The following is a 10,256-nucleotide window of genomic DNA, read 5'->3' on the forward strand; positions in this document are numbered from 1 at the left end:
ATGTCAGAAAGCAACACATTCTAATCTTAATAATGTGCATTTAACCATGATAGTGAAAGTAATGTGCCATCTCTAATACCAACCCCTGTTCTCTGACATTTTAAATTCAGTCCCCAAGGTGTGGTGACTGTAAACCAAGACCACTGCAAGGGAAACTATGTCCTAGTCCAGGCTTTATAAATTGACACATTTATAAAGCTTAAAAATATGTATTTATATATGTCAATTTTAAAATTATATATATTATATAATGTCATATATATGTCAATTTCTAAATTAACAAAATTATCAATCTGATATTGCGAAAACAAAACAATGTAAGTTGTTTCTTTGTGTGTGCTTGTCATTAGCATCAAAAGATAGGCAATTTAATTATATCTAAGCCTCCTATTTAAAAAAAAAAAAAAAAAAACTACTAAAAGTCAGACCACAAGCATAAAGACAAGATTTTCCATTCTGAAACTTCAGCTCCTACACTCAGATATAAAGAATGAGTCTTGAAGTGATTTCTACATTTAGCAAATCTAGGTTTAACCTAAGAATAGTAAATAAGTGGCAATGATCTTAAGAGAAACTAAAGGCTAAAGAAATCTTTGAGTAATGATGACTATCAAAGATAACCATATAAATAGGTGCTTAATACATTAATCATCAGAGAAATGCAAATTAAAACTATAATTAGTTATCAATACACAACAGAATCTTTAACGAAAAAATAACAATTCAAAGCAATTGTGTGCTTATAGAGCCACTGGAATTTAATATATGGCTTGCAGGAGTGATGATTATACAGGCTCCTAAAATGGAGATATTCCATATTGACACTGATCAACAGATACAGAGCTGTAAGGTGGTTACACAGGAGTCTACGTTTATAAAAATTAATTGACTTATATATTTAAGAATTGTGCACAAAACTACTAACAGTAGGGGCTTAGAGCTTTAAAATAGTATATTCTAAAATATAATTCACCTTTGTTTTCTTATCTGAGCCTCTTTAGAATACAACAAAATAACATTTCATGTGATAGAGTCAAGTTGGAAAGAGTAACCAAGAGCTTAATTTGAATTAATGATTGTGTTTGCAGAAAAGCAGCTACTCTATAATTGTGTTCGGGCAGTAAGACAGTATATTTAGCTCTTCTAAATGTCCTTCTATTTACTTAATATAAGAACTTTAAGGAGCCACAGTGTTTCTCACTGATGAAAGAATTCTTCAAAAATAAATAAATTTGGGGCCAGGTGCATTGGCTCATGCATGTAATCCCAGCACTTTGAGAGCTCAATGTGGGGGCAGATTATTTGATCCAGAAGTTCAAGACCAGCCTGGGCAAAATAGGGAGACATCATCTCTTCAAAAAAATTTAAAAATTAGCCAGGTATGGTGGCGTGCACCTGTAGTGCCAGCTACTCCAGAGGCCATGGTGGGAGAATCAGTTGAGCCCAGGAGGTCAGGGCAACAGTGAGCCATGGTAACACCATTGCATTCCAGCCTGGGTGACAAAGAAAAACCATGTCCCAAATAAATAAATAGCATTTACTTTATTTACTACTAAGGTGAATTAGGTATGACCTGGGTCAACAAATAGATTTAATTGAGGAGTAGCGTTACCATTATGGAATTCTATAGCAAATTCTACTTAAAATGACTTGTACTCTATAATGTTCCTGAAAAGTGGGGTTTTATAAAGACAGCAGTCATTTAGAAAAGCATATTAATGTGTATGCCAGAGTTTCCTGACCTCAAGGACCTGAATTTTCAAGTCACTGCAAAAAGGTCATGTTCTTAGGAACTTTACTAATTCTTGAGGCAGATACTTTGGGGTGAAGGAAGGAAGTTCACCCCGCCCAACATCTCCCTTCTCTGCGCAGCTGCCCTGCATCTGGGTGGGCCCTAGCACCAGTCACACCTACACTCAATACTTTCACTTTTAAAAATAGTCTAAACAGCTACCTCCCATAGAAAGAAGTACCAAAAATAAAAGTAATCCTACTCTTCTGTTATTAATAAAATAAAAATTAAAGAAACATGGAAACTAACTAGAATATCTAGTACTGTAAAAATAATTTATCTAAAGAAAGGAGAGGGAGGCTGGGTGTGGTGGCTCATGCCTGTAATCCCAGCACTTTGGGAGGGCGAGGTGGGTGGATGACCTGAGGTCAGGAGTTCGAGACCAGCATGGCCAACACGGTGAAACCACATCTCTACTAAAAACACAAAAATTACCTGTGCATGGTAGCAGGTGCCTGTAATCACAGCTAGCTACTCAGAGGCTGAGGCAGAAGAATCACTTGAACTTGGGAGGTGGAGGTTGCAGTGAGCTGAGATTGTGCCACTGTATTCTAGCCTTCCAGACAAGAGTGAGATTTCGTCAAAAGAAAGAGAGAAAGAGAGAGAGAGAGAGCAAGAGAGAGAGAAGGAAAGAAGGAAATAAAGAAAGAAAGAAAGGAGAAGGAAAGAAATAAAACCTCTAATCCCTTCTTGAGAAATTTTTTCAACTGAATGAAAAGAAAAATTAATCAGGCAAAGGAAGGAAAAGGGATTCGTACAAAATTGAATGTAAAAATATGCTCTTTTTATCCTGACATTACATTACCTGACGGGAGCTTATGAGAGAAAAGAGAGCATTTCTGAGCCAGAAATCTTGCTCCATGGAAGAAGACGTAACAGGTCATGCATTTTTTGGAGTTGCAATCACCATGAGAGAGTAAGCTTTAAGAATCTCTGCTGGGCTCAGAACAGTGGCTTATACCTGTAATCCCAGAACTTTTAGAGACCAAGGTGGGAGGATCGCTTGAGGCCAGGAGTATGAGATCAGCCTGGACAACACAGCAAAACCTCATCTCTGCAAAAAAAAAATTTTTTTTTTAAGCCAGATGTGGTGATGTGCCTGTAGTCCTAGCTGCTCAGGAGGCTAAGACAGGAGGGTCACTTGAGCCCAGGAGGTCAAGGATACAATGAGACATAATCATGCCACTGCATTCCAGCCTAGGCCATAGAGCAAGACTGTCTCTAAAAGAAAAGAAAAGAAAAAAGAAAAAGAAAAAGAATCTCCACTGATACTAGGTGCTGCTTACTTTCAGTGCGTGACTCTGTAAATCTCGGGTCTGCCTGTCCCCTGCACCGAAATCCCTGCCCTCCACTTCCCATCCTACCCTTGGGTTAGTTTTGGGTTTTATACTGAAAAAGCAGAAGGTATGCTCTAAAATGCAGGGGAAATGGTCTAGTTTTACGATTTAGCTCAACCCGTTTATGTTTATTTAATAAACATTCAATAATAAATATTATTCTGATGATAGATCCGGAACAAGAAAGGCTATAAAGGGAAACAAAACAGACTGTTTGAAAGTGTTGTGTGGGCCAGGTGTGGCGGATCACACCTGTAATCCCAACACTTTGGGAGGCTGAGGCCGGCAGATCACTTGAGGCCAGCAGTTCAAGAGCAGCCTGGCCAACATAGCATAACCCTGTCCCTAATGAAAATACAAAAAATCAGCTGGGTATGGTGGTGTACAACTGTGATCCCAGCTACTTGGGAGGCTGAGGCATGAGAACTGCTTAAACCCAGAAGCTGGAGGTTGCAGTGAAACAAGATCACATTGCACTCCAGCCTGGGTGACAGAGCAGGACTGTCTCAAAAAATAGAAAGTGTTGTGTGATGAATAATTTTATTTGCCAGCCTGACTGGGCCATGGATATTTGAGCAAACATTGTCTGTGTGTTTCTTTGAAGGTGTTATTCAATGAGATTAACATTTATATTGTTAGACAGAGTAAAGCAAGTTGCTCTCTATAAGGTGGGTGGTCCAGGAGGTATCTACATTAAGGAATATATTGCTTTACCAATTAGGTGAAGGCCTGAATAGAACAAGACACTGACCTAGCCCCAGAGTAATAAAGAGTCCACCTGCCTGGGGACCTTCAAACTTAAACATCGGCTCTGCAGATTTTGAACTTGCCAGTCTCCATAATCCACAGGAGCCAATTCCTTGCAATATATAATAAATAAACATATCCTATTGGTTCTGTTTCCCTAGAGAACCTGGCTAATCAAGTTGGCTTCCAAGGGTTTAAAAGTCATGGAGGGATTGAGGGTGGTGGGGACATTGGAGACCAACGGGAAAACACAATTACAATGAAGGATGTACAAGAGGGAAAAGGATATCCTAAAGCCATCATATGTGGAATAATTCAATTTTACTTTTCCATAGGAAATAAGGGTCTTAGGAGATGATGAAGGCCAATCTGGTCCCAGCATTAGGATGAAGCCAAAAGTCCTGATGGTCTTCAGGGATGGCAGAGCTAAACAAAATGTTTGCGAAAAGACAGATACAGGCAAAACCAAAAAATTCTGGTTTTAGGGAGCAACTTAAGTATATTTAAATATTGCTAGCACTAATTACTACTTTGGCAGCTCCAGAAATTCCTGGATAGATGGGCGTAGGAGGGTGTTCTAGTAGAAGGGAAAGATAAGCAGACTTGTCTTCGAGCTGAATTATCATATCAAACAAATGAATTTTATTTCACTTATTTGGCATAACTTATGAGAAGCTGATGGATACCCCTCTAAGTCCCCCTCTTACCTCCCACTGCCGTGCATCGCTTGGTACCTCAACTGACTACAAGTAAAATAAATAATAAAGAACTTGAGAAAAACTAAATCATTATTCCCTAATTAATGATTTTGAAGGTGACAATTTGAAATAATTAAATACTGTTTAGCATTTCATAGTCAAATAATAATTTGCACAGCTATCTATAGTTCGGTGATCCTTAAATTTTTGAGGGGTAAAAAAGCCTTTGAGAATTTCCCATAAGCTATGGAGCCTCTACTACCTAAAATACACATATTTGCCCCCTCCCCTGCATATGCGCAGAATTTTGCATCTGTTTAATGGGGGCTACGGAAAATATCTAAGAAATCCACATTTTTTTTTTTAGCTTCTTAACAAATTCCTTTCCCCACCTCACAGTGTGGAAGTAATAGATTTCTATCTTCTTTCTTTCGCTCTGTCTTTCTTTGAAACAAGAGTCTTGCTCTGTCACCAGGCTGGAGTGCAATGGCACGATCTCAGCTCACTGCAACTTCTGCCTCCCAGGTACAGGCAATTCTCCTGTCTCAGCCTCCCGAGTAGCTGCGACTACATGCACCCACCACCACATCTAGCTAATTTTTGTATTTTTAATAGAGACAGGGTTTCACCACGTTGGTCGGGCTTGTCTTGAACTCCTGACCTCAGGTGATCTGCCTGCCTTGGCCTCCCAAAATGCTAGGATTACAGGCGTGAGCCACCACGCCTGGCCAGATTTCTATTTTCTTAGTGCTTATCCTTATCTTTTTAAACAAACATCTTTCATTTAAAATAAAAAAGAAAAAGAAATACAGAGGTGCTGAACATCCTTTATTTAAAAAAAAAAAAGAAAAAGGAATACAGAGATGCTGGAGGATACTAACCCCAAATGAAAACTCAGAACTCTGTAAAATTTTGTTATTCGGGACTTGTTGTTTTCATTGATTTCATTTTTTAGATCAGTAAAGAGAGAGGAAAAAAAAGATCAAGGATTATTTGGCTAAAATATGTGACTTTGGTGTCTGTAGTAGGCTGTATTTACATGCTGTGAGTTTTCATATGTCTGGTAGTTTATAAATAGAGATAAATTATCAAAGCAAATTGGCTCCTTCTCCAATTGGGGATCAATTAGTGAAAAATGATAGGTCTGAAACCACAGTAACAAAATGTTCAACAGCAATAATTTATTTGCCTTAATAATTTCTATCAGACTTAGAAATGCAAATAAGAGAAATAAAAAAATATTTTCCTTTATAACCAAGCAAAATAAATATTTATACTCAAGGAAAATAAAAATACTTTATTTCAAGATATTTAATTATTTATTACAATTATTTTAATTCCTTCTATAAAGCATCTCTTCAACATAATTCTGAGGACTAAGTTTTGAAAAGAAAGAAAAGGAGTTTGTCAGTTAATATTAATAAGTGTTTCTCCATACTTCTGTTGAGAATTAGTAGCAGAAAGCAGTAAGGGAATGCATAACGGACATTAAAACTTAAGTTCTTCCATTAACCCTAAATAAGTAATAAATGATACATGTTATTAAAATCACTTGCCATTATAATAAAATAAGATCACTTTGCCATTATAATAAAAAGAGGCAAAAAGGAACCATAAAAGGACTGAGAATTTTTTGATTGGATGGTCCTTATACATTGTTTAATATATCCTGTCTTAAAGGGCAGAGGAAAACAATATAATATGAAGGTTCTTCAAAAAATTGAAAATAGAATTACCATATGACCCAGCAATCTCACTATTGAGTATATATCTAAAAATATTCAACATAGAATCCAAGAAATATTTGCACCCCCATTTTTATTGCAGCATTATTCATAATAGTCAAGAGATGGAAGCAACCCAAAGGTCTGCTGAAAGATGAATGGCTGAAGAAAACGTGGTATACACATACAATGAAATATTATGAAGCCCTAACAAAGAAGTAAATTATGTCGTACATTATAACATATGTGAACCTTAAGGAAATTATGATAAGTAAAATATGTTAGTCACAAAGGGACAAATACTGTATGATTAAGTGTGTGAGATTCCATTCATAGGAAGCATCTAAAGTAGTGAAAATCATAGAAATATAATAGAAAAGTGGTTGCCAAAGGCTGGGGGGAGAAGGGAGACATGGAGTTAGAGTATAATGGTGTAGAGTTTCAGTTTTCAAAATCATAAAGTTCTAGACATATTTTGCACAGCAATGTGAACATAATATTGATAAACTGTACACTTAAAAATGGTTAAGGTGGTAAATTTAATGTTATATATTTTTACCACAATTAAAAGCAAGAAGCAGGGAGGTATCCACATTAAGGAATATATTGTTTTCAAGGAAATCTGTACTTGGACTCAGATGATTTTGATTCAGAGTACAATCCCCAAACTTAATAAATTGCACTGTCAAACAAGCCATTTAACCTAAAGGTTATCAGTTAGATTTAACAACCTCCTGGGAGAGTTAACCTCATAAGATACTAAGGCTTAAATAGGATGTTCTATACAAACATGATTTATGATATACATTACTTCCTTCAAATATTGATTGTATTTTTAAAGCTACTGAACCTATTTTGAAGCTTTTGAAGCCATTTTGACCCATGTCATGAAGCTATTTAAGAGGCAGCAGCAGGACTAGAAAGCCAGGTTTATCCACTCTGTTCTATAGGTTTGGTGAGGGCATGTTACTGCTTGAATCCCTGAGGTTTCCTGTGAAGCCAGATGGGCCTAAATTGCTTACAACTCACAGGCTGGTCCGTTCGGATATAACAGGCTTTTTCCCTTTCCCCCAATGCACTATGCAAACAAGAATCCTTTGTGCATGTGCAATTTTAGAGCAAAGTTAAAGAGCACTTTTTATTTTTGTTCATTAAATGTGGGCCCCCCAGAACCCCCACTGAAGGTCTGTCCTAGTTGTCAAGGACAAGGTCTGAGTAGGCAGCTGCAGCCTACAGGCATCTGGCCAGAGGCAGAACTTCAGTGTCCACTGAAGCCAGAAAGAGTGCCATGAACTGAATGCCTGTGTTCCTCACCCGAAACCCAGCTATATATATATATATATATATATGCCTAAATTCCCCAATGTGATGGTATTTGGAAGTTCAATTAGGTCATAAGGGTAGAGCCCACAGAAATGAGATTAATGCCCATAGAAGGGGATAAAGAGACCCAAGAGCTCTTTCTCTTTGCTCTATGCGGTCTGAGAAGGCAGCCATTTACAAACAAGGAAACGAGCCCTTGAGACCAGCACCTAGATCGTGGACTTCGCAGCCTCCAGAACTGTGAGAAATAAATGTTGGTTATTTAAGCTACTCAGTCTTTGGTATTCTGTTACAGTGGCCTGAACTAAGACAGAGAGCTTGCTGGTGACCACAGAAAATGTTCTTCCAGCTAGCCCTGTGGCAGCTATGCAGTGCCGTAACAGTGTTGTCTGAATTATGGACACAAGGCTCAATTCTGTTTCAGTGTCTCTTTCCAAGAAAGTGCACGATAAAATAATGGAAATGAGGTAGCCAAATGATTTTCTGTCTGAGTTGAAAAGTATCATAAAATTAGTGAGAAGAACAGATGCATTACAAAAGCCTTTCAAGTCTTTGGGTCACCTGCAGTGGAGGCCAGCCCTCTGAAGTCACAAACTCTGTGTTCGGCAAAACTTTGTAAAGATATGAGTAATTCCACATTTTCACAAGGAGATACAGTAGACCTTCTTGACCAAACCCAGAAAAGTCCCCTAAAACTTTATTCCAAGGAGTTGTGACAGTCTTGAAGAATAGACACAATCACACAAATAGGCATCAGAAGTTCTCTGGTTCTATGTGACTGGTGCCAAAAACATCTCAGAAGCCTCTTAGAAGAATACACTACAGCATCATAGGGAAATAGTTAATGGTTTTGAAGAAAATGTTTATCTTCAAGAAAGCCGAAAGCTACTCACTCAAGATGTTTGATAAACGGAAAGAGTGTGAGTGCTAAAAGAACAGAAGAAATGCTTGAAAACTTCAACACACAAGAAACCATTTGTAAATGATAAAAACAGCCAGTTGAAATCTCTGACTGCATCTGTACTGAAGATGATACATTTATCTGTTTTATTATAGATTACATGAGGACAGCAACAAGAAATTAGAGAAAGAGGGCGAATCAATAAATGAAGACTAAGAGGCTAAGTAAGGTATCAGCTTAATGAAACTTCATTGATAATGTTAACATAAACGCTGATTTAAAAGAACTAAAAAGAGAAAAAACAAAAAGTATTTTACAAGCTATATGAAAAAATAACTGCACAAAAGACTTGTAGTTTAAATCAAGTCTCTAACCAAGCAATGGTGAAAATGCAGTTTGGAAATTAGAATCAAAACCTGCAGCTGGTACTTCAGACACTGCCTAAACTACATCCAGAATGTAAAATGCAACTCTGCAAAAAGTCAGTGGGAGGAGAGAATTGACTATTTAGAAAAAAGAGAGAAATGTCCTATTGTATATGAATGTATCAGCCTTATACAGCAAAAGCTTGACTACTACAGGAAAATAACCAAAGACTAGGAGAAAGAAAATGGAAAGCACCATTTTATTCATCCAAAGGCAGGTCAGCCCCCATGAGAAACTAATTCAAAAACATTGGTTGGCAGGCCTTGTTGATCAAGAGAAAGTTCAAGAATCTAAGGAACAAAAATGTTCAAGCAAAGATTTGTTGGATGAGAATTTGAGATCCAGCCTTTTCCAAGGGCTGCTATTCCACATGTGGCCCACAGTGTCAGCCTCTGAGGGTCAGGGTACCTCCAGCACTCTCAGATCCCCAGTGGAGCAGAGGGGTGATCTATGAGAGCTCAGGGATGCACAAAGATGTGCAGGTTTAATTCCAATTTAGAGCATCCAACTTCAGAACACCCACAGGCAGATAAAGATGCCTTATGTGTTTTCTCCCTTTAAATTAAAATTCGGAGTGATGCCTTTTTAATTTAGCTGGTTACTTAAATGATGTTGTGTAGAAGTTTTACATAATTATTCCAAGATAGGGTTTCTGAAATATAGATGGCTTTAATATAATTCTTAAGAATATATTGCTCCCAGTTCATTGGACCCTCTAGAATTAGAATGTATGGGAATTGCATTTTAATTTAATTAATTGGTTCACAGTTACTTAAAACATAATTGAAGTCTGACGTGATCAGGTGGAGACATTTGAAATGTTAAAAAACCATTTTTCTATGCTATGGGGTGTGATAAGAAATCTGTACAAGTAATCTAATATTTATTTCAATAAATGTTGATTTGTTTAAAACAAACAGAAAACCAAATCAACAACAACCATACTTCTTGCAAACTTTTTTGTATTTCAATTAGTTTAGCCCTAAATTCATAGATTAATTTTAGACAGTTGACACCTAACAAGCATTTGATTCTTTCTTTTTTCTTTCTTACCGATGTGATAGTACTCTGCCAAAATAAAAAGTCTTTGTACAGTGTCTGGGTTTTGTTTTTGACTTGGAAACAACCTCCTTTATCTAAAAATTTTTTAAATTTTCTTTTCTTCTTTGGTATTTTTATGGCTTCAAATTCATCTATTTAAAAGTTCAGTTGCACTCTGTTTTATATGAGGAAAGAACTGAAAGTCCTGAAGATATGGTTTGTGTCTGCGTCCCCACCCAAATCTCGTGTGGAATTGTAATCCCCAGT

This window comes from Aotus nancymaae, unplaced genomic scaffold, assembly GCF_030222135.1.
Source record: "Aotus nancymaae isolate 86718 unplaced genomic scaffold, 86718_ANA_hifiasm-v0.15.2.pri h1tg000025l, whole genome shotgun sequence".
NCBI classification, from domain to species: domain Eukaryota; kingdom Metazoa; phylum Chordata; class Mammalia; order Primates; family Aotidae; genus Aotus; species Aotus nancymaae.